Consider the following 23,572-nt stretch of genomic DNA (forward strand, 5'->3'; position numbering starts at 1 on the left):
AGATGTTCAAGAGCCATCTGGATGCAGTCCTGTGCCCTGTACTCTAGGATGACCCTGTTTGAGGAGGGAGGTTGGAACAGGTGACCCACTGTGGTCCCTTCCAGCGTGACCCATTTTGTCATTCTCACCAATGCAAAGCCAGAATTTTAACTGGACAGTTAAGGTGACGGCACAGTTTTCTTAACTGGAACAATTTTCCATTCATTGATAACACTTAGAAAGATTGAATAGGGCTTTGATTTATTTCTTTTGTTGGTTCTCTCTTTTTTTTTTTTTCTTTTTAAGTGAAACTGGAGATACCAGCATATTAATTTCAGGATTTAAATCTGGAATATCCTTTCTCTCACAAAGTTTGCTGAGTTTACCAAGTCATGTGTAATGCAAAAAATGCTGTTGTTTTAAAGGACTCCTATTGAACAGTGGCAGTTTTCCTTAACATCTGGGATATGTTAGCTATAGCAAACATAGTGCAAGCAAAATGCCATTTTTAAATGTAGTTAGCTAATTTTTTTTTTATAGTTTGAAGGAGGAAAAAAGTACATACAGGCTTTCCATTGACTTAATTTGAAGTTCTTCTTGCTTTCAATATAATAGTAACACTGTCACCACATATAGTGTTGCAACTTTTTTGTTTTACTTGTGACTGGTTTCACAGCGGAAAAAAATGACCAGAAAAAAAATCTGTGAATAACCTAGGCCAAAGTACTGTGAACCAAACTTTTAATTATTTCATTATTGCTGCTATGAGAAGAAGAACCAAATAGGATTGGAAAAACTCAAGCAAATAAAACCCAACAAACCCCCATCCCTAGAAAAGAAAGCAAAACATAACATGGGAAAAGTAAAATTCTTTTTAAACTCTGGACACTTTTTAAATTTCAGATTTAACCCAATGTTACTGATGTGTTAGAATCCTAAGGTACCCCTGAGGTCAAGCACAAGTTTCTGGAGGAATAGTATCATGGCTCTCGTATATAATATCTTCATTAGCTCATCTGCCCTGGAACACAATAAAGCTTACATAACCACATGCATAACAAATTCTTTAGCCCTTTTTCCTAGCTTGGACAAGGACAGAGTTAGCTCAGTCAGCTTTGGAAGGCTTTGGTTTGAGGACAGAATAGCTAGCCAGTAAAAGAAGGAACAATATAGATTTTGCAGGCAAAGTAGACATTGTGAAGGATAATATAAAGATTTTAAACATTTAATAATGTCATCCTTAACAAAGAATAGCATAACATTCTTCTGTTTATCATCTACAGTATTCCTTATCTTCTCCACCTCACCTGCATCATAATTAGAAAAGGAAAAATCTATGAGGATTGAAAAATATATTTTTCATATGACCTCTGTTACTTTCTCCTAATTCCTAAATTTAAATTTTATTTTGGCAATAGTTAAATTTTCTGGAACATGCAGAATTCACTAGAGGTTCAGTTTGGACCAATTTTTAAACAGTGATTGCAATCACAGAATCACAGAATATGCTGAGTTTGAAGGGACCCAAAAGGATCATCAAATCCAAGTCCTAGCCCTGCACAGGACATCCCAAGAACAACATCATGGGCCTGAGAATATTGTCCAAATGCTTCTTGATCTCTGTCAGGCCTGGAGCTGTGACCCCTTCCCTGGGTAGCCTGTTCCAGTGCCCAGCCACCCTCTGGGTGAAGAACTTTTTCCTGGTATCCAACCTAAATCTCCCCCAACAGTTTCATGCAATTTCCTTGAATTCTGTCATTGGTCGTGAGAGTGAGAAGATCTGACTTTAATATAATAAAATATAGTATTTCCTAATTTTACCAATAGAAATGAAATAGTTAAGCCCTTCAGAAAGAATATTATAAAATAAAATCCAATAATAATATGGGAAACAGAGTACAGGTCCTAAAACCTTAGTAGGAGTAGAGGAAAGAATACTTTACAGCTGCTTGAATTAAGATCGATTTATTTTTCATGGTCTATTGCAGAGATAGAGGAGGGATATAATCCTTTGTTTAATAGTAGATGTGAAAGAAAGCACTGTACACTATCAATATCCGGTGTTAAATCTGAAGTACTGACAGTGGAAACTCTGCAGATATGTAATGTAACTACCTCAGTTACCACACAGAATATGACAAAAGACACTGTTAAATTGGATCAGGTTATAGGAAATAAAACTCCAAAGGTAAAGAGATCAACAAACCTGAAAAATTAAACTGAAAGAAGGAAATCCTATAAAATAGGATTTTAAAGGAAGGAGGTAATAAAACAAGAAAGTCCTCATGTAACTTTGCACTAAGCTTTGCATTAGCTACAAGTTCTATTTTTCATTCATGAAAGGTAGGAATATACAATTTGTGTGAAAATAAATGTTTTTTTAAAGTAGAATATCTATTATATGAATAGAGACCAAAATAGGACTGTGCCAAATTTTATAGGAAAAATACATTCTTGTCACTGCATCCAATTTTGATGGTGTATAGAGGCTGTTAGCAATATGCAAGTGTTTTATACCTTCAGAATAAAATCAGTGAAATGAAAAGAATACATGGTAAAAGCCAGTGGAGGCAAAAGATCTGCTGATTTGCCATAATGTCTTTTCTGGGTGGGTTAGGATGCATGCTGCCTTGAATATTCCATTCAGTTTACTGAAATCATCAATTTCTAGTATAATGACATGCAAGAAGGTAAAAAGCCTTATTCCATAAACTGTTCTTTAACTTGTAAATGCATACAGGGTACAAGGTATCTGAAAAGACAGCAGGTATGAGAGCTGTCTAGGGCACATCTAAGAGGCTTAATCATTTCTTATGTACCCCATAGAATTATACTGATTTTGAAAAAAATATAGAAACAAACCCAATTTCAAACTTCCTGTAGGAACAATAGCATAGATCACAAGAACATCAATATTCAGAAGAAGAATTTATTCACACTCATCTTTCCAACTGTGAAATGTTCAAGTATTCCTAAAGAGACCAAAATTGAAATAGGTGCAGAACACGTGACCAATTTATACAATATTATTCTTATTACTAAAAGCCACTTAAAAAAAAAAAAAATTACTAATGTCAAGGTCCAGTAAAAGACTGGGGACAAACACTGAAAATTACAATCTAGAAGTTTCTACCCCACCTGCCACTAAAGCTTTAATGGTGCTTAGGCTACATCCTTGTCCCAATTTTGATTGTCCAGTGTCTTTGAAACTGGACTGGCATTTCTGCACCTGCGCACTTGCCCTGGTTTAGGCAATTAAGTACCTAGTCTGTCAGAGTTTGGCATTCTCTTCAAGTGAATGCTGAGGATCTATTCATTTCAGTTCCTGGTGTTCAAGAGAAAGTGATGATGCTGTTGCATTTTGCTCCCACACAAATCAAAGAAAATTTTAAACCACAAGAAATGTAAAAACTGAGTTGATAAAATATGATGAAGACCTAATATCCTCACACTTTGGAAAATACATATATAGATTCCCTTATTCAGAAGTAGGTTTTGGCCTATAGATGGAAACCGAGGCCTAAAGACTTACATTATTTGAGGAAAGATATAGAATGTCCTTACAACTCTAAATGCCTCTTGTGTTCACAGATTTACAAAATTATTTTGCTATAAGAATGCATTAAGTCAAATCCAGTAGAATTCCAATATTCTTCTAATTCCACAAGACCTCCCTACAGAGAAAATGTAGATTGTTTTACTACAGAAACTGGTTAAGCCTTCCTTAGATCAATTTTGCTTTTTGGCATTCTCCAGTAATAAAGATTTTTTTTTATTTATTTATTTAATCACAGTAAGAATAAATGGTTTCAAGACAAACATTAAGCAGCTGGTGAACCCCAGTATTATTCACTATTCCATGACATATCTAATCATTAAAACATCAAATGCTACAGAATTATTCTTTTACTACTTTTTATTCTCAAAAGGGAGATTACTTTTTTATTTGTGTTTTCATTACATGAATTCAGTGTAGACTCTGCTACAAATAATTATTTAAAACTTTCCCCTGCAAGTACCTTCTTTTAATGTGGCAAATAAATTAAGAACTAGTCTTCCAGTAGCCCAACACTGTCAGAATAAAGAAGAAGAGTAATTTACCTCAAAACCTAAATTAAAGTTGACAACCAGCATGCTTTCTGTGGCTACCAGATCTGGAAAAAGGAGAAAGCCTTATAGAGTGAGAGAAAACATAAACATTCCTACAGTGTAGTATATGTATAGAAGTGAAAAACAACCAATCTGCCAAATTTTAGAAATAATGCAGTTGGAATAAAAGGGTTAAGCATTCTCATGTAACTGGGCGTAAAGCCAGGGGAATGTTGTGATTCAATAGAATTATAAATTAGGTGTTTGTTCTAAACTTATTCTAGAATAGAAAAGGGTACATTCTGAACCCTAAGTACTTACAAACTGCTGCTGACTAAGATGGTTGGTAAGTGTGTCAAGAAAAAATAAAACTGATAAGTTATATGTTCAGTTTATGGCAGTTGTCCTTGATAAAGGCCCATGAATCCTCTCAAGTGAGGGGCTTACTTCCCACGCACATTGAGAGAGAGAGAGAGAGAAAAGAGCAAAACAAAACCTCTTCATTCAAGGCAAGAAGCTGTCTCCAAAGGATAGTTACAAGAATGCAGACATGCATAAGAAAGAACCATAAATTAGCAGGTGGAAAGAATGGCACATAAAAGGGCTATTAAATGATTTTGTGATAGCTAACTTTTCAATAGAGTTTAGTGAAACCAAAAGCCCTGTGAAAGCATTCATGCATTGAGAAGATGTATATTTGAGAGAGTTTTAGGCTGGGGGTGAGAGGTGAAGGGGGCTTTAATTAGAAACTGTTGCCAGGCAAAGTATATGAGGTAAATTCACCTCTGATGTTTTATTTCAATGTACAGACAAAAAGTCCACTCACCTCAAAGATATTGCTATAGTCCCTTCATTACTGTATAAACATGGATTAGTCATGCCACTGAAGCTGTTATATATCCTGCAGGTTTTAACAGGAGGAAAAGAAATCATTACAGAAGCAAGGAGAAAGAAGGTTAAAAAAGGATGGAAATATATTAAGATGCCAGAATGTAAATAGTTTCCTCTCTCCTGAGTCTCTTACACATATATCTAAAGTAAATGTAGTTGCTCAGTGAAGCCGGTGATCTTATCTCTTGTTTTCAGCAGTCCAATGCAGCCCCAGAGGCACACAAAAAATTAGTGCTCACTGCTGTTATCTTTTCTTACCTAAGAAAATGCAGCATTGATGAATAAGGAGAAAAACGTAGTGCCTGTCTGATAAGGCAGCATGCCTTCCAGCAGTCTGTGTCTGTAAAGTGCAAATGAACACACTGAAAAAGAGAGAATTGAAAGTCTTAGTTTTGGGGTAAATTCTTTGAAATTCTGAATATAAGGAATTTAAGGTAGAGCAGCAAAAAGCCTAAAGCTAAAATCCTTTGGAAAATCATATCTAGGGCATCCAAAAGATGAAGCGTCCTAAATAAGCAGTACATTCTGAAAAATTTTAGTGTCTTCATTCAATATTCATAAAGCAAAGGTAAAGGCAAAGACACACTGGCCAGCTATTGGTTTGAAACCAGCATTTGTGTTTACTGAGAAGACCTATAAGATACCCCTTCAAACTGAACCTCTGCCATAAAGGATTAGAGTAGTAGCAAGAATGATTTGCAAAGATGTAGCTGCATATGTTGACGTGCTGTGACTCATTATAGTCAGTTGTCTTACTTTTATTTTTATTTACTGTAAATGGAGGCTTTCACGGAGATCAAAAGAAAATACAATCTGAAGAAGAGGTTTTTTTAAAGCACGTGGGGAAAAAAAAGAGTAGTCTTGCTGAAGAAAAAGAAGACACCTTTCTTTTTCTGCTATTTAATTCATCTGTATTCACATTTATTTCTCAATGAACAGTTTGCTAAAATCCCTATATTGATGAGACATGAAGAAATGTTGTCTTACAAACCATCCAATTTTAGGTAATCTGGTAAATATATCCTCTTCTTAGCTACATATAAAGTAGTCATCATTTAAAATAATGGTCTAAATATATATGAATGTTGAATTGTAAAGACACTCTCAAAACTCACAAGAGGTCCAATAACAACTTGATTTTCTGAAGCATTGAAGGGAGCAGAAACACTTGTTTAAATTCTCCATGCTATTTACTTTAGATGAAGGTGGCACAGTGGGTGACTTTGCTGTCACTGTAGTTTGTGATGAGTTAGTGAAATGAATTCAGTGACCCATAAGGTCATGCCGAACTCTCAAAGCACTACTAAAATGACTATTACACTGCACATTCTATACTGGCATATTAGAATAAAAAAACCCACTACAACTTTGTAAGCTGTATATTTACCTGCTTAAAAGTGATAAAATAAGATTATGCCTAGCTCTACAGAAAGGCTTTTTAAGTTAAGTTTTTGAAACTTCTTTATCAATTATAATGAAAACAATATTTGTGTGTTCGTTTAGACTGTCCTGGGTTGAAGTATATTCTATCACCATCTTCATGAACTGTTGAAACCAGGTGAGGCAGTGCTCCCTGCCTCCTCCACTCTGGCTTATCTTCTGTTAATGGGCCCATCAGCACCTTTGCTACACAGCTCACAGATAACCCCCTCCTGGACTACCTCCTGTTAATGGGCCCATCAGGCCTTATCACATGACTCACCATCCCACTGTGAGATGCTCCGCCCAGAGGGAGGAACCAAGCATTCCAGCCTGATATAAGCTGAGACTCTGAACACCAGGGGGGCGCTTACCCACTGGATTCCCAGAGGACCCGAGCTACCAGACCTTTCTACAGGATCACTGCTTCAGGAAGACCACCTCATCTGGACTGCTTCCATCACTCTGCTCAGGTTGTATTCTGACTCTGTCAGTGGTCTTTTGCATTATTGCATCTATTTTATTTTACTTTCTTTCCTTTTTTTTCCTATTAAATTGTATCTCTGACTTGGAGCCTCTCATTTGTTTTGCTTTCAAACCACTACATAGACATGCAGTGAAATGCCGACACCTATAACGGAAGATGATGAGAGAGTCCTTTTTAGTATATATAAACTCTGTATGTATATCTATAAAATATATATACTAAACTCTCTGTGGAATATAATATAGGAATACAAGATTGTCATGATTTGGATTCTAGACTAGCTATAGTTTAAGTCTTTTTCTTGGCACTGCAACTCAGTTATTCGTATTTATTTATACATTATGTATTTATTTATTTATAGGTATTTTGCAGCAATAAGCACCTGAGTATTGCATTGTTCAACACTGACTTGTCACTTTGCTGTCAGTGAAATACACAACATGCTAAGGACATTAAAATTGTTCCTGAAGTGCCTTTAACTGTTGGTTCAACAACAGAAGTAAACAATTAGATTAGAACATCCTATACCCATGAAATTGGTCATAGTCTATTACTACAAACACAGGAAATGATACTGTACCTGAATCTGTGCAGAAAATTTAGATATAATATCAAGAAAGTTTCAATTGATACAAGAGTGTCTTCCACTTGATCAGTTTTAACTACACTGGATCTGGAACATTATGTTATATCAAAATACGCTTTTTTTCTCCTGCTGACTACTATTGAAATAACTACTTGACAAGATAATCCTATAATAATAATAAAAACCACCAATAACAATGATCTTTTTGTTTCAAGTCTTTGCTCCAGAAAATGTTGGCAGAATGGATGCAAAATTTTTCCAAAGCCGGTTTGACATCTCATCTAATTATACGTATTTCTGCAAATATATTGCTTTTAGCAGCAGGTCAAATAAAGCAAAAATACAGAACTGCACATTTATTTCCCTTTGATCTTTAGGGGTTAGCAGGTTTAGGTACTCTCCAGAACTTCTCTTGATTTTTTTATCTTGTCCATATATTTTCTACTTCACTTCTGAATTACAGAACTTGAGATATAACTTAGAAAAAACAGTGTTACCAAGAGTCATAATTTTGAACTTACCTATAATGCTTTTAGCTATTCCAATAATAATTTATCCCAGTTGAAAATTTATGTTCCTTTCATTTTATTTTTGGTTTTGCCAAACTTGGCTTACAGACACACGTGTTCTAGTAGTGAATGTGCTTTAAATTACCTGCATGTATTAATGTCTCATTACTAGCCAAGAGCCAAACTGCAACTTGGCATCTTTTAAGACAGATAAGTGAGCTGTCCAGAGCCCTCAAGACTTCTCAAAGCTGTGGAAAAGCTAGATATTGGGATAACCAAGCAACAGATTCTTCTGTTTGAGAGTAAAAATTAAGTACTCAACGTCTGGAAACAGAAAGAAACTGTGGGTAGGCTGCTCTAACATCTCAGAAAATCTGGTGCTTGCCACCGAAGTACAAGGAATTGTAGATCAAGTGGAATCCAAGGTCTGATCTACGCCTGCTCATGAAGTGACATGCTCTGAAGCATCAATATGAAAAAGGCCAGACCCTCACAACTGGATGCTGTTTTCAGTGAAGCATGTTTACAGGTTTACACTGTTTTTTAACCTATCTGCATTCAATATTTATAGCAGTATGTTTTCACCTGTGTATAACATTATGCTTATCCTTTATTTCTATTTTTTATACAGCTATATTTAATCACAAAAGGATTGGCTAAATCTAGCACTGTGGATGTAGATAGATTTTAATGAAGAAGCAGAGATAACTAAATTCTTTGTTCCCCTGGAAAGCACATGATATCAGAAAGTTATCAGATTATATCAGACCCAAGAGGCATTGTGTGCCAATAGAACAGTCACGTCATAGAAAGCTGGTTGAAGCTCTGGGAACCTTCAGTATAAAGGGTTCTTGTCTATAATAATGGGTGCTGACATCAGTACCAGGATGGCTGCTACAAATCTAAAAGAAACTCTTGCAGTGTACACAGATTGAAGTTGCAGAGAAAAGCCAGGTTTCAAATCAAGTCTTTAGAGATCTTTCACTGAAAGCTCACAGACAGAAATTCAAAGTCTTACTGGTCAAAAATTAGAACCTCTAGCATGACACTGATATATTCACATTTTTGGTGTTATCCAGAATGTTTGTACTAAAAAAGAGCAATTTTTCCTTCATGTTGCTATAGCAAAGCCTTACCTTCTTTCCTTCTTGTTGCTTTGTAAAGATCTGAAAATAAACACTCAGAGCAATTGACTTCCAGATAGAATAACTTGCTCTGCTAATATAGCTATAGAGTATGACATCAATGCTTGTTTGTGGCTCCTGGAGGGGATACTCACATTCAAAGAAAAATAAACCTAAACATATTTATGTTCGATGTTGTTGTGGCAACCTTTTTCATCCACAAAACGAACTTCTAGAATAGCATCACAATTTGTAATCAATGTGATGTTAATAGAGTCAAATAAGGAGCCAAAATATTCAAGTGGATAAATGGAATACAAACTTAAGTTTTACCACATAAAAATCATCGAGGATTCTATCAGACACTGATTTGTTTAAGCTCTTCTGAAGACCTCAGATAAAATGTTTGAGGTATTTCAGTAATCTAGACAGAATTGTATTGTCTAAGTGATTTATACAGCTAGAGACAGATTTATAAAGGTATCTTGATCAGTTGGATTTGCAAAAAAAAAAGTAAACTAGAACTCAAAAAAAGTCTATAAAATACCTGAAAGATAATAAAAATTGAAATATAAAAAAAAATTGATGAAAAAAAAATTAAAGAAATAAAGTGAAGTACATATATTGCATGTACAGTTACTTAGGAAAATTAGTGTCCCAAAGACAACTTTTAGGACTCGTCCTTGGCACCAAATAAACTTACATTTCTGATGAGTTCTCCTGCAGTAAAAAACTTAAGGATAATTGTGCCAAAATTCAGTACTTAAACTTGTTTTAGTCACCCAGAGTACTCTTCTGGAAATCATACTTAACTGTCATGCATTTTGGAATTTTGGTGATTGATAGTTATGCAAATCATCTAGGTAACATTATTTCTTTTTAATCTCATTGCATATTCTCTTTAAGGTTTGTTTTCTCATTTGGTTGTTGTTTGGTTTGTTGTTTTGTTGGGGTTTTTTTGTTTGACTGATTGTTTTTTTCTTTTGTATTACTATATTTTATTATTTCTCCTTATTTTATTGGGGTTTTGTTTGTGCTTCTTTATACAAGAGGCAACTGGCAGATATTGATGCACAGGAACTTCCACCTGAATCTGAGGAAGAGCCTCTTTATTGTGCAGGTGACTGAGTACTGGAACAGATTGTCAAGAGAGGGTGTGGAGGCTCCCTCCCTGGAGGCATTCAAGAGCACTCTGGATGCAATTCTGCCCAATATTCTCTAGGACCACCTGGCTTGGACACTGGACTAGATGACCCACAGTGGTCCCTTCCAACTTTAACTATTCTGTGATTCTGTACCTATAATCCTGAAAGTCCTTCCCTATTCATGTCCTCTTGTTTGCTAAAGACCTAAAATCCGCATATGCCATTGTGCCTAAGTGTATGCTGCTACAATGGCAATACTATCTATGTAGCTCTCCCCACAGTTCTAAACTCATGCATGTATACTCTATCTGTAATTCCTAGGCAAGGCAGGACGCACAGGAGAACAAGGAGGGAGGATTTAGCTTGGTCTCTGTATCAGACTCCATAGATCTTATGGATGTGACTGAACAGACTTGACTCAAAAATTGCTATCTCTTGTTCTTATTGGCCTTGCACGTTTTTGTTCATTACTCACATTTTCAGTTGCTGCCCTGTGCCAAGACATTTCAGGCTGATGTACCTTTGATCTCTCTTCACAACAATAACACATAGTGGGCTATAAAGCAGTTACCCTCATTAAAAGAGTAACTTTTTGAAATTTATGTCTGAATCAGAAAACTGGGAACCGATTAAAGAATGGCTGATAGGAACTGCGTGCACTTCTACAAAGAGAAGCACAAAGTCCTGAACCTGGGCAGGAGCAACTCAAGGCACCAATACATGTGGGCAGTTGATCAGCCAGGAACCAGGGGAAGAATACTTGGGGATTTCACAAGACTTCTTGTGAAAAATTCAGGGGAGTGATCAACAGCAGGGAAAGGGATAAATTTAGGTGATTTGAGAGGAAATAGGATTAGAAAAATAAAAATGAACATTGTGTAAATAGTTGTCTGATTGGTACAACTGTTTGACATGTAATTTATCTTATCTTCACACTACATTCTTCTCTAACACTTCCAGGGCAAGAAAAGAGTTGCTCTCTCTCTACTGTCTGTCTGTAGAGGGGTCTGGGTTCCAGAAAGTGGAGTCCGACCACGGGTCAGGGATTCATGTGCACGGGTAGTGGTGACTGGTGAGACCCTAGCGAAACTCAGTGCTAGCCACAGGACTGGGACCAAGGCTCAAAGGCCTGGCTGCCAGCAGATGGATCATATGAGAATCTTACTTGCATGCTCCAGTGAGGATCAAGCCAGACTTCCTGGGAAGTCATTGATAAAGTGGCTGAGGGGCCAAGGAGGATGACATTATGTGTCTCTAAGGGTGAGGCTATGGGGGAATTGACTACAGGATATCAGAGGTGTCCCAGCCAGTTTGAGGATTGTATATGTGAATGTGTCCATGTGTCTGAGGAGTCTGTAACAGAACTGAAGTCAGGTTATGGCCTTGAGTCTTGTATGCCTCCATCTGACAGCAAATGGAGAGTCTGGGATCCCGGGCCACTGTAGAGCAGATCGAGTGTCTGAGCCTGGCTGTTGAAATGATCCAGGTTGTACATGTGTGTATAATCTTGCTTAGTCAGATGGGGGGCAGGTTGGGGCCATCGATTTTGACTTTGTACATGGGAGTGCTTTGTGTGTCTTGTCTGTCTTTATCAATGTGTATGGATGACCATGGATGTGTGTGTGTGTGTGTGTGCATTTGTTCTCTGTGTGCATGTGCCTACTGGGAATACATGCTCAGTTTCACTGCTGATGGGACCTAGGACATGCAGCTGCATCAGTTTCACCCCACTCAGCCTACCAGGGTATTTCCCCCTAGCAGGTACTAGCCTAGAGAGCAGATTGGAAAATCCATGTGTGAGTCATTTAGGAGAAGAGCTTTTTAGATTCTGGAGAGTGTGAGTACGATGACTAAATTATACACTGCAGATTTAGTTTGTTTGCTTTCACAGAAATATTTGAAACTGAATCCCCCATCCATCAGCTTTTCTGTTTGCCATTAATACACAGAATATAGAACTCCAACTGCAAGGCAGAACATAGATACTTGTTCTTTAAACTGTACATAGATTCTTGGATCACAATTAGGGAGAGAGGGAACAGGCTGAAAATCAGGAACATTTCACTGAAATTCACTGAAATATCCTGGGAAAGGGTGGACAGCCATGAGGCAAATGCTGAGTGAATTCTTTGATCATAAAACCTATCTGGTGCCAGACAATTATTTTGATAATATTTTAGCCGTGAAGAAACAAAGCATTAAGAACAACACAGCACCAAACAGTTCAAGGGGAAGATTCAAGATTAAGTTTTGTTTTCTCCTCAGATAACACAGCTCATAATGCTATCCGCAGAAGCTCAATGAATGATGAAAAGAGCTCTCCTGACATCACTGTATTACCTTCTGGAGTGTTTCAGCTTATACAGACTTGGAAACTTTGTGTTTTCTTTTTACTTTGAGTCTTCTTCCAGGAAGCCCTTACTGACCATGGGATGACACTACCTTGAATTTTAGGTCCTTGAACAAAATCACCAGAGCAAAAAGCTCACACACTTTGCCAGAAGTGCTCACAGCTGCACACACTACCTGTGTAATGAGAGAATTAAAAACCCTGTGAATTTCAAGGTGGCAAGTGTTTTAAGCACAGAAAGAGGAACACTAACCTTCTTAGTTGAAATTTGTCTACCAGATTGCCCTTCTTTTTATGGCGGATTTGGACTCACAGCTGGGTCAGGCTGTCTGGAAATGCCTTAGAGTATCCTGTCTTGTTTGTGTAAAAGGGCTCTGGAAGCAAATTTGAATGATACAGAGCTTGCTAGCATCATCACGAGCTGTTCTTGTTCTTCAAAATAACACAGAAAATGTGGGAGGCAAAGATATTTTCAATATATTTAGAAGAAGGAACAAACAAAAGAGTCCCAATGCAAACAGAAAAGGACTTTTCTGTGATACCACTAACCTAAATTGGCTAAAGAGAGATTGTTAAGCACAGAGAATTACAGTCACTTAATTCAATAACTTGGTTTGATGGCAAAATGTGATCCTTACAGTGCCTGGAAATATCACAGATTCAGAATATAGGTTCTATCAAAAGATATAATAAAAACATAAGCTTTCACAATTGTAGACATGATCTTGAAAAATTTTAAACCATTTTCCAGAAGTTGTGGTCAGCTGCACAAAGAGCTTCATCAACAATAGCAATCATATTTAATTTCTATGGTAAGTGGGTAGTGCAGAACTTGATATAAAGTTCATGAAAATTCTACTATAAGCCAGAGGTATGAGAGTCAAAAATTAAAAGATAGGGCTAAAGCAAACTTAATACAGTAAGACATAGCATAGTTTAATATACACATTATTATGTAGAAATTTTAGATGTAATACTTTTTCTAAAGGCCTTTAAATCATAAAATTCAAAACATTTTTAGTCCAAGATACAAAGAGCATAAGTAGGAAGTCGAAAAGCACCAGTATCTTGTCTTCAACAAGTTGAAATTTTTTTTGTTCAAGGAAACTTGTTTCATTTTCATAGAATTATCTTGCAAAGAGGACAATAAACATTTGTTACAACAATAAAGGTCTGAAATGGTCCCTTTAATTGATGCCACCACAGTTCAAATGAAAGAGTTAAAATTTTTGAAAGATTTTGTATAACAATTTTTCAAGGGCAATTTTCAACAATTTAAGTCCAGCCTTTTATGAAGATGCTGCTTCATTCAATCTATCAATCAGATGAAAGCTTCAGTTGTGAAAAAAAATCCACATTTGACACAGAAAGTTCAAGACAGATAAAATATTACAGCTTAAATAAGTCAATAATGCAAATAAGGGCAGGTGATAACACAAATTCAAGCCATTTGAGTTCAGTAAAGCAAAACATTTTCTAAATCCATTTCAAAACCACTGAGTTTTCAATGCCCAATATTCAATCCAGGTCTTGGAAGAAAGACTGCAAGTAGATTGAACATATTGAGAAACATCCATAGCCCCACCAAATACAAATGAAATATGTGTCTATGACATGTTTTTGTCTATGAAATATGTGTCCATGACATGTTTTTTTCTGTAGTTCCAATTTCAGCTACAATAAACTGATTATTTAACTTCATCTGCTTCAGGCTTTCATATTACAGAAAGAGCACTGAATTACATTCAGAAAAAAATCTCTGTTAATTCATCCATACTGAATGTTAGTTCTTGTTTTGAAGTGGTGAAGTTGTTAGAAATTGTTTTAAAGATGCTGGCAGCAAATGTAAGTGAGAGATACTTCAGTGCTATCTGCCATATTAAATCATTACTTTGATCCATAGTGAGATAATCCTGACTCAAATGGTATGTAATTTTATCCCTACAAAGAATTGCAGTACTCTAGTCAGTACAGATGTAGAAGGGCTCACTTTTGAGCAAAAAGAAGTGAAAATTCATGCTTGGAACTTTACTGGGAGTTGTAACACATTTTTTGTGTGTAAGAATAATATTCTCACTATACCTCATGGGTGTTAGTTTGGTTTAGTTTTGTAATGCGACTATATTTCAAAGTGAAATAAACAATTTTTCACTGCAGAATTTAGGGGTTTGTTTTATTAGTTCAGCTGTTGCTCTGGGGTGGGAGAAGTACAAGTGATGGAAGATTGCAAGAGGAAAAACCAAAAAGTCAATGAAAAGTCTTTTGAGATTGCAGTCATCTCTCTTTGAAAATGTCATTTTGTGTCCTCAAAATACACTGGTCCCTGGTGGAATCTGCTTACTTTAATTAGCAATTTCTTCTCATCAATCCAACCTAAATCTGCACTGACCTAAATTAAAGGGGTGCATCTCACACAGTACCTCTGGGAGAATAGATGACAAATATCACTGCAAGCTCTATTTTTCTAAACATTTGCAATGACTACATGAAAAAATCTACCAAAAAACCCCAACCAAACAGATAACCAACAAAACAACACTGTAGAGAAAACAAACTTTTTTTACTTACTTACATATTATTGGCCTCTGAAGACCAGACAGAGTAACCTGGAGAAAATTAGTATACTGTACAAGCTGTAGTAACAAGCCATAGGGCAGTGTTACCCACAGGTAAAAGAGAGAGAGAAAAAAAAGATAAGGTGGAAGCAATTCCAATGTTGAGAGAGTTCCTCTACTATTCTTTCCTTTCTGTCTCCCAAATCATGATCTTTCACATTCTGGTGGCAAAAATACATGACAGCAAATACAGACCAATCCAATAAACAATCCATAGTTACAGGGAATTCTGTTACCAAGGCCACAGCCTCATAGAAGCTGTGAAGCAATGTGCTGGCTTTCCCACAGGCTATAAAGGTGATACTGTTCCCCTGAGTTGTGGGAAAAATCACCAGTTACAGTCTGTGTGGGACAATGAAGATTATCAGAACTGTGGGACTGGTTTCTGAGCGGTCTGAAACTTTGGTTCTCTTCGGTTTTGAAAATATAAAATGATAAATAAATAATAACATAAATAAAAGAGTGCATATGATAGAGGTCTGTAAAATCACAAAATCATGGATAAAATAAATAGGAATGATTGTTCCCTATTTCCCATAGTATAAAAACTATCAAATGCCAAACTTAATTTATTGTCATTGAAGCAAAGTCTTCCAGTGTTCAAGGGGGAATACAATCGGGACAATATTAGTTATACAAGAAAAAGGTTTAAAAATCATGAAGATTTTTTCCAGATAAATATTTGATTTGCTTTTCATTTTGTATTAAGAAGCTTTCAAAATTGTCTGTCATATTTTAGATATTAAGTTAAATAGAACATTGCATACATTAAGCATTTTTTTTCTGTAGCTGTGACACTTTTCTCTGTGTAGGTATTGACTCTGCTATGGAAGTCTTAGACAGTCATATGAAGTGCACACACAAACAGAAAAATACTTATGTAATTCAGTCAATTCACCTACATCAAGGAGCGCACTGAAGGTATGACACATTGAAATTCAGAGTGTTCAATCCCCTACAAGATCAGAGTATTTGCTGTCGGTTTCTATCTGTTTATGTAGGTGAAAGTCTGTTTACACAACAGAATTATGAACAGTATGATATTGTTTACATCTAAGTCTGTGTTTTGGAATAATTTCTACTCAAGAGCTGAATAAAGTAGAAGAGAAATATATTATGAATCTTTGGTAAGCTGTTAATACAGCTGCTTATTTTATAATGAGAAAGAAAAATGCCAGGTAAGCTGTATTTAAAGTTTTTAACTTGGGGAGGTCAATATCTGATTCTGTACTTTCAGAAAGTGATGATCTGGTAAAATTTCAGCAATCTTGGCATAAATTATATTATATGTGATTCACATAAATTACTATTAATATATTTGCTGAGTTTCTTGTAATTTGTCAAAAGCTATTTCCACTCATACTTTAAATACTGTGCAAAAGAGATATGATTAAAATAGTAATTTAGTCTCTATATGAGTGAGTAAATTTCAATTATCCTTCTTTCTACTGCTGCATAATCAGAGACCTTGCTGCTATAAGAATGTTTCCTTTTCAACCCCTCCTTGTTACCTTATATGAATGAAACAATCCTTTTCATTCTTCATAGAATAAAATGCACTCTTATGCATTATTTTTATGAAATTTATTATGCTAAAAATAGGATTTATCTAAAAATATAACATTTATCTGAAAATATAAAATTTATCTGAATATCCTATAATTGAATAATAAATGACGCAATAATTTTGCAAGCAGAAAGGAAAATCTACATCTATAACTGAATTATGAAAAGTACATGAGAAACAGAACAAGCTACTAAAGGTAGTAGATACATAGAGGGGTAGAACGATACAGATAAGAAAAGGAATATAAAAGTAGAAAGGAAGAAATTATACTAGAAATACTCATACATATTTTATAGAAAGGAAAAAGATATGCTATTCAGTAATTCCAGAGATGCATTTGAGATGTTACTGGACAATTAATCAACCTGGCTTCCATGAATACAGAAGAACTGTGTAATAGGTCTTAGGAAAAGATTTAATACTGCTTTTATCCTGGTTTATATAAAGATGCAAGAATATTAATGTTCTCTAGCTACATGTTCTTACTATTGGACTGGGTCTGACAGTCTGAACCAAGTGGCTAGAAATCAAATTCTGCTAAACCAGTGCCATTGGCCTCACCTACCTCAGTGTCTCAGGACAACTGAGTTTCAGCAAGTATGCCAGAGGACACAAGATTTCAGGTTTTTTCATTACCTTTTGAAGAAGGATCATGAACAAACTAGCATGTATATTTGTAAGATTAGATACAAAATATTGCACTCCTTCCCTAAATGTATGTATGTCATAGCTGATGTGACTGTTCTATCTCTATTATCGTGTACATGACCTCTGAATTAAGTGACAAATATCTTGCTATGTTGATAACTATTTCTTTCCTTTTCCGTTCAGTGTAGTAGAAGTGTAAAGGTGAGACACACAGGATTTCATTCTGAAAAGCACTACTCTCACAGTGCCTTATGCTATCTTCTTGTTCTTTCTCCTTGTCCAATATAAACAAGAACATTGGCTGCATTAAGTGGAAGATTTTGCTGTATTTTGACGAACGTTGACCATCAAATATTACACATAAAATCTAATTAGTTTGTTGATTTCATTCTCTATCTTTGGAAAAAATGTTTCATTACTATGCTAATAGAAATAGCTCTTGTTTCTACACTGTCCTGATAGAATTTAATATGAACCCACTAAAAGTCAAATTCCTTCCTAATTTATAGCCTGTGCCATGAAGTGTTGGCTAAAGGCTGAAAAAACCTACATTATCCAAGACTCTGAAGTTGAACTACAGAATCTGGTTTTTGGTGGTTCTGTAGTAGTTTAGAACTCAGTTCTCTACACTAGCATAAAACAGTATATAATACAAAAATCTAATTTTTATGCCTTAGATTCTGGAAAATAAATAATGCTTTGAAATAATATATTACAGGTGACAGGTAAATAAAGATTATATTTTTAAAATCTTAACAATTTCTAAGAATTAGTGCAGATGAGTCAGTACAGTTCATGTAAAATTGTGCCATTGTTTCATCTAGACTGTATCTTACATCAAAAAATGACTAAATGGACAAGTTCAACACCTGGAAATTATATGGTGTGGTTCCAGGAAAGCAAAATACCATTTCTCTTTCATATACAGTGTGTGTAAAAAAGTGCAATGCCAAACAACCATGAGCTTGTGTATGCAGATTTCATAGTCATGCACATTGCAATGCCAACAGCTAAAGGCACACAGTCTCTCTTGGATTTTGCCATCTCACTGTTGTGAGTCCTTCAGTAGTAATCTTTCCACCTAGCAAAACTTGTTTTTCTTTAGCAATCATCAGCCAACCCAGCTGTCATCCATAACATTTCTGTTAACGTGTGCTGCTTTAATACCTTAGGACTACATTTTTAGGGGTTGAAAACTTAGTTGAAATCTTGCTCGAACAATCAGTAAATAGATCTGTGTTACTGAGTGAAATAAAAAACTTACTAACCTAAAATTCAATTACCTTTCTTATATGGCTTAATTTTAAAAAAAATGCTTTTAGGCATGTTTGAAGTATGATTATTTACCACTGTTCTAGAAACAAACAATATGAACTCAGCACACTTAACTGCATTCATTCCAAGCCTGTGATCAACTCATTGTTATGTTTAAGATGAGCTGTTTCATTTCCTGAGGCCTTCTCCCCAGGGTTCCTCCTTCCCAAGCCATTTTCTCAGAGCTATGCATGTATTTTCAAAAGAAATCTGCTGGGATAAGAGCTGAGAAGATGAAATACAAGGCAAGGGATCAGAAAGTGTGAGTATGCAGAAGAAAATAAAAGACAGGAGCAAAAGGGGATAAATAAAACTGTTGGATGAAAGAAAACGAGAAAGCACATGGCTACAGGCGAAAAGAGAAGTTTCTTTGCCAACTCAAAACCCTGAGGCTGTTTACAGGATACAAATATATGATGTATTGCACTTGGGATGGAAAAAAATAATTTATTAAATTCTGAATATTCCAGCACATTATTTATTTTATTCTTCATTACTTAAATTTTCATACCTTGTGGAAGTGGAACTTTCACCCGTTACTTTCATCTAAGATAAACATAATTTTATTTCTTCTGAAATGACAGATGTTATTTTTTGAAATTATAGAAAGGACATGCACTAAAACCAGATGTTCATCGAAACACTTAAACTTCCTAGTTTTGAGAATCTTGGCAACAATGAATTGTATCTCTTAAAAAACTGATATAACACATATGAAAAATTCCAAACCTACTTGAAACAGCAACGGAAGTACCAAATTATTTATTTTTTAGAATACAAGCTTAAAGATTTCAGCCAGCATTCTCTGTTCTGTACTCATAGTAGCACACTGATCTAATCTAAAAATTTGTTGTCTATATTTTGGATCATCAATTATAAAAAATGCCTTACCGCTTGTTAAGGAACAAGTAGTGCTAAAATGATCTTATCCCACGTTCTGATAGAAAGGAACCTAACATTGTTACAGTGTTGAAATGCCTGAGTTCTAACAAGCAGCTACCCCGTTGCATCCATGCAACACTTTCTGGCCTCTGGAACAGATTTTTGTTGCTAAGAATTAAAAACTGTCTTAGGAGGCTGAGAGGGTTCCACCAAAGGTAAAATGAGAACAGAGGTTTCTATACTATGCCACGTCTCCTGTAAAGGAATATTATTTGTAGTGCTCTATCTCTGAAAGATTTTTTAAGACTGTCCTTGGGTTTGCACCGGTGGAAATATAATTTTTTCTTTCTGAACTCATTACAACTTTTTCTTAATATTGTGTGTATTGATCAATCAAACATTTAGACCATCTTTGGGGAAATTTTTTGGAATGGTTTGAGATGGAAATTGTTAGGATTAAAAAGAATCACAAAATAGCAAACATCTTGTGCTAATCTCAAGGTGGATAGTGCAGCATAGCCTTGACTAATTGAATAAAACAATCCTTATTTCAGAAAAATTCTTGTTTGAAAAATAGATCCTCAATATTCCACAAAGGGTCCAGGAAATGTCCTACCTGGACTCCATTGCCACTGCTGAAGTGCAAGGGCCTTCAACAAGCTCTGTGTCCCAGCTGCCAGCCCCCAACTGCTACCTGTAGTGTCCCAGAGAGAATCAAATGGCACCTATTCTCAGGCAGATTTATCATGCCACACTCTGCTTTATCCATCACAGTAAAAAAATAGGATGTGAAGCCCAAACATCTGAAGATGGATGAAATGGGAATGTGAAAGAGTGAACTTTGGACTGCACTAAAGAGAAAGATGCTGCCAAGAGGGACAGGTCTTCAGATCAAAGGACCTGAAATCTCCTAAAATCTACTTTTCTATTAACCACTGATAGAAAATGGAAACAATCATCTATTTCTATCAGCCCACCCGACACAATGAGCAAAATAAATAATAAATGGCAATAAAAAAATAGCCTTGTATGGACAATGCTGAGTGGGTAATTCTACCTCCACCATGAAGGGAGGAGGTGTGCATATAGGCCCTTCCCCAGGAACTTTCCCAGGTATCTCTCTGCATGTGGAAAGTGGACAGACTGACACCTTTGATGATTATCTCACCTCAGATGAGTCAGTCTAGCACAGATCCAGCATTTACAGAGCAATAAAACTCCCAAAGGAAAATTTCATATCATAGCAGTAGAGAACTTGTCGCCTCCAGAAAAGAAGTTCTGTACAGCACTGGGTAAATGTATAACATTTAATTACGTATTTTGTTTGGTTTTTTGAAAATCCATTTGTCACTGGTTTTAACCTAAAAGACAAAGAGAGCAAACGTATTTCTCTTCTGTATATTTTTCACTTGCTGTTTAGACTAAGACAGAAAGTGAAAAACTTCAAAGGATTTTTTGAAATATATATAAGTTGACCTGGACTAGAAATAGTGAACTTTTACTACTTTTCCAAGTTAGTACTTTTCCTGGAAGAGATTCTAAACCATTTTTCTGTTTTATATCCACTATTTCAGCCAGAAAATTCCTGACAAGCAATTCCTTTTTATTTTATTGTTTCCCTAAGCGTACCATCATAAACTAGCTATATAGCAGAACTAACATTATTTCTTTTAGTTACAGACTTTAATAGTCTATACAATTTAGTCCCAATCTTGAAGTAAATACAGAATTCCAGAACAAAACTTTGCTGAATGGCACTCTGTATTTAATCTTTTTTAAAATTTGTAAACTCCCATTTATATCTAGAAATGTAGTTAATACCAAAATAAAATAAAATAAAATAAAATAAAATAAAATAAAATAAAATAAACATTTTGGATGCTTATCAGACATAAATTGTCATATTTAGAGAGGCTAATTCTTCTCTAATTTCCCCTTGAGAAATGTTTCCCATTACAAGGTGAAATTGCCCACATAACCAGGATTAGCTTTAAACTTAAATGACTCAGAGATAACAGTCACATTCTAACAGGAGGAACCCAAAGCCAAGATTTAGCCATTATAAATGCATATTATATTTTACTGAAACTAAGAATTCTGCATCAAAGATTGATGTATTGAAACACGACATCTACACAGGGCAACTTCCATGGTCAGAAACTTTAAGATGCCATTCTGTAATACATAATTTTATTGATGAAGTAATTTCTATATGAGAAATTCCTGGAGCTTGATGAAAATTATAAAGCAGCCAAGTGGATTTGAATATGAAATAGCTATTTACCACCCTTGTAGATTTGACTTCTTGGAAAAGACTTTTACTCTAAAGAATATGTGAGGTCAATGGCATCTTGATAATCTCTGTCAACGAAGTGGAATACAGGCACTATTTTTTATTTAAAAGGCCGAGAGATCCCTTTGCAAAAATAGATTTGATTTTTCTGATTTTGCAATTCAGAGAAATGTCCAAGACAATTTAAGTAATTTAAGAATGTCATTAATTCAGCTCAACACAGGTCTAAATATATAGCCTATGCTGCAACATTTCAGGGCTGAGAGGAGAAGTCAAAATTGTTTTAGTGTCAAAGATCTGGGCCTTAGTATTTCTCATTTTTACAGATTTTATTGCATATATTAATTTTTCCTGAATTACACTTTCCTTCAAGCCTCAATCTTGATTTTATTTCAAACTGAGAATGTCCAAATAAGGGTGACAAAGGTGTTGAATGGTCTAGAAAATATATCTTATGCGGAGTATCTGAGGCAAGAGTGATTGTTTACTCTGTAGAAAAGAAGGTTCAAGGGGGAGTTCATTGCTCTTTTCAGGAAAGGAGAAATTCCTGAAAGAAAATTGTAGTGAGGTGGGGGTAGCTCTCTTCTGCCATGTCTCAAGTGAAATGATGAGATGAAATGTCCTTAAATTGCAGTAGAGGAAGTTCAGATTAGATATTAGAAAAAAAAAATACTGAAAGAGTGGTTAGATATTCAAATAAGCTGCCCCTGGAGGTGGTGGTCACTCTCTCTGGAAGTATTTAAGAAGCACCTGGATGTGGCACTTGGGGATATGGTTTAGGGGTGATTTGAGTGGTGCTAAGGTGTAAATTTGACTAGAATTGGACTTGAAGGTCTCTCCTAGCCTTGATTATTATGTGGTTCAAAAAGTCTGGCAGCCCAGTCCTTAAGGTGCCTGAGAATTGACTGAAAGTTCAAAGACAGAAGGAGATTTTCTGTACCTTTAGTTCACAAAATTAATCACATTCTCACTCAAAGTCTTGTTCTCTTCATATTAATTGAATGATGCTTTAATCAAAGCAAAAATTAACACAGTTTCATCTTGGTGACTTTGTGGAGTAAACCCTCACAATCCATCAAAACAGACTAAGCTTTTGTGAAGATTATGTACTGTTATCCATTACCCAATACAAATATTTCTCTCACTTGCTTTTGTTTTTGTTATAAGGGATATAAGTGAAGAATTGCACATTTTCTTTTTGTAAAGAAAATATAACACTAAAACAACAATTGGAGATGTCAAATCAGCCTTGCAAATGTTGGAAAAATATAATGACTAGTCTGTGAAACTTCATTAAAAATAAAAGATTTTCAGCTATCAATTTCCTCTTTAAAATTTTATCACTACTGTCTAAAATTCAATTTGAAGTTTAATTTTATTTTCAGGTTGAGATAATTTACTCTATTGAGAATGCATCTTTGGGGCACTACAGGTTTTCCTCAGTAACTGTGTATCTCATTCCTGTTGGCTTCTAGCAAAGAGCAAAGGGGAGGAGTAAAGATAAATTACCACTGAAACTCTATCTGATGACAGGTGATATTATAAATGTTATTAAAGATTTAGTAGTAGGATGCTAATACTTTCCAAAGGCTTTTCCAGGTGCCAGATCATACATTGAAGCATTGCTGTTGTTGTAATTAGGACAGAAATAAGTCAATTGCTAGAGAAGCAAAC

The sequence above is a fragment of the Chamaea fasciata genome, unplaced genomic scaffold (genome assembly GCF_029207755.1).
Source record: "Chamaea fasciata isolate MVZ Bird 193981 ecotype frontalis unplaced genomic scaffold, bChaFas1.0.hap1 SCAF_7, whole genome shotgun sequence".
In the NCBI taxonomy this organism is placed as follows: Eukaryota; Metazoa; Chordata; class Aves; order Passeriformes; family Sylviidae; genus Chamaea; species Chamaea fasciata.